At 32.6% G+C, this 3,099-nt stretch overlaps 1 pseudogene; it reads left to right on the plus strand.

Annotated features, from left to right (window-relative positions):
- Positions 1–342: 342 nt before the first annotated feature.
- Positions 343–1,644, plus strand: LOC120268504 (annotated as a pseudogene).
- Positions 1,645–3,099: the final 1,455 nt, after the last annotated feature.

Below are 3,099 nucleotides of genomic sequence, written 5' to 3' on the forward strand. Positions count from 1 at the left end.
GCAGTACAAGGTCGATATGATTATGCAATATTTGTTAATAGTTTGTATAGTGTGTGTGTGTGTGTGTGTGTGTATATGCCCTATTATGCCCATGAAGATATGCAATTATTCATGAATCATGATATGTTTTTATGTTTTCCCAGGTTTAACCAATCTTAACACAACTCAATTCAGATTACCTAAAGGTAGCCAATTTAGTTATTTATCACATTGTGTATTTATTTTATTTTCATTTTGACCTCTTAGTTATGTAATTTTTCTTTTCTTTTTAGTGGGTAGTTGGTTATGGACCATCAACACATTTTGTATTTTCTTCTTGCCTGGAGAATTTATGTGAATATGATGACTATATATGGGGTTGGCTTCTTTTATTTTACTTTTATTTTGAGAAGGAATAGTGAGAGAAGGGCTATAAGTGAACGAACTTTTGCGAAATATGAGTCACGAAGAGATATAATAGATTCCCTTATTAAGTCAGGTGATAATAATTGTATATGGGAATTAAGAATGTGCACAAACACATTTGCACATCTTTGTGAGGTCCTAAGGGTACGAGGAGGCTTGGTGCAACTTGGTAGAGTTACAATTGAGGAGCAAGTTATTGTTTTTGTAAATATACTAGCTCACTACACAAAGAACAGGAGTATTCAAGTAAGGTTCTCTAGATCAGGTCAAACTATTAGTAGATATTGTTATAGGGTCTTAGCTGCTATTTTAAGGTTACAAGATGAATTATTTGTCAAGCCACAACCAATTCCAGAAAATAGCGGTGAAAGCAAATGGAAATGGTTCAAGGTATACTTTATTTAAGCAATGTAAAATATAAATTACTTGTTTTTCCATTAGATGTAAATTAATAAAATTATACTTTTCTAATGAACATGTAGGGATGTTTAGGTGCCTTAGATGGTACTTATATAGCAACAACACCAAATGCAGCCGATAGACCTAGGTATCGAACAAGGAAATGTGGACTTGCAACAAATGTCTTAGGAGTTTGTACAAACTTTTTATCTACGTACTAGCTGGATGAGAAGGATCGGCTTCAGATTCTAGGGTACTACATGATGCAATAATTAGGCAAAATGGTTTGAAAGTCCCTGTTGGTATGTAAATAATTGATATTATGTATAGTTTGTTATTAAACATTTTGAAAATCCTAATACTAAATCAATTTTAACCTTTTTAGGTTTATATTATCTTGTTGATGGTGGTTACACAAATGGGGAAGGTTTTCTTGCCCCGTATAAAGGTAGGCGGTACCATATTCAAGATTAGGCTACTTGCAGACGCCCGCCTCAAAATCGTGAAGAGTTATTTAATTATAAGCATGCTCAAGCAAGAAATGTCATAGAGAGATGTTTTGGGCTTTTGAAGAAACGATGGGGTATACTTAGGAGTCCTTCATTTTACCCCATAAGAACGTAAAGTCGAATGATTTTAGCATGTTGTTTACTACACAATTTTATTCGTATCAACATGGCAGTAGATCCTGAGGAATTCGCTCCACTTGCAGATAATGAGATGCCAATGGGCGAAGAACCATTAGTCGGAACTGTTGAGCCAAGTAATGAGTGGACTGAAAAGAGAGATAACCTTGCACAAGAAATGTGGCATGATTTAAGGCGTAGGCGTGAACACTAGTATTTGAATGAGTCAGTTAATAATTGTAACTTTTGTTGTGTGCTAACCTTCTAATGAATGTTGCTTAATTATTGTAGTCTCTATTTTATGTGTTTGAGCTACACTTTTGTTGGAAGCCATATTTACTTTTAAATTTGAAAGCCATGTTTTCACCTAGGGATTATTGTTTACTCTAAAAATTTTTAATGCATAAATTACAAGAAAAGGCTTTTTTTGGGTTATTCCAATGGCTTTGCATTTTTTTGTTATTTTTTGAAACCATTCATCCATTTCCTCTCATACTTCTTAATAATAAGTTTGTTTTAATATATATATATATATATATATATATATATATTATGGTATCACTTTAAAACCATTAAAAAGTTAATCAATTTTTCAAGATAGTTCAAAATGGAAAATGAAGGAACTGGAAACATTGAGATGAATAGCGCGTCAAAAAAATGCAGACGAAATTGGACAGAGAATGAGGAGAATACCTTACTATCAATTTTGGAAGAATTAGTATTGGCTGGCTACAAGGGAGATAATGGGACATTTAAGACTGGCACACATGAGGAGGCTACAAAAAGAATGACAACTAGCATTCCTGGTATTATTATTACTGTCAAGCAAGTAGTTAACAAAATGAAAATATGGTCTATAAAACTGAATGAAGTAGTGGACATGATGAACACAAGCGGGTTTCGTTGGGATGATGCAAGAAAGTGTGTCATAGTTGACAGTGAGCAAGTTTTGACTGAATATCTACAGGTACATATGTTGTTGTTGATATTATTCTTAAATTTATTGTGCATTTATTTTGTGATAGCTAATATGTGTGTGTGTTTTCAACAAATAATCTATTTCACAATTTTTTTAAACTTGTAGAAACATCCAAAGGTGGGAAATCATGCAAATAAGGAGTTTAAAGAATTCGAAAGATTGCAAGGTATTTTTGGTAAAGATCGTGCTAATGGGCGAGGAGCTGAGACACCTGCAGATGTTGTTGAAGGGTTGAATGATGACACAAATAATGTCATTGAGACTGATTTAGAGCTTGATGAGGAGCATACTTCGGCGGTACTTACAGAGAATCATATGTCTAATGGACCTAATATCTCTAGACCTCCACTAAAACGTCAAAAAATGTTGGATGTTGCTAACAAGTTTTTATATCTATGGATGTATGTCTTTAAGTTGATGTAGCTACTCAAATCTTTCATTTCATGATGACTATTTATGGTTTTTTGTATAGTAGTTGACAAACTTTATAGGTTTCATTACATCGTATTTTGTTGTAGTTGTTGACAACTATATATGTTGTAATTATATTTTATTAATGTTAGTTTGTTGCATATTCTATTTGTTGAATTTGGTTCATTCTTGATTTAACCACTGTTTGTGAAAAGCTTCAAAATTTCATGTAATAGAGTTGATATATATATATATATATATACATGGAACTTGGTTTAT

This window comes from Dioscorea cayenensis, chromosome 9, assembly GCF_009730915.1.
Source record: "Dioscorea cayenensis subsp. rotundata cultivar TDr96_F1 chromosome 9, TDr96_F1_v2_PseudoChromosome.rev07_lg8_w22 25.fasta, whole genome shotgun sequence".
NCBI classification, from domain to species: Eukaryota; Viridiplantae; Streptophyta; class Magnoliopsida; order Dioscoreales; family Dioscoreaceae; genus Dioscorea; species Dioscorea cayenensis.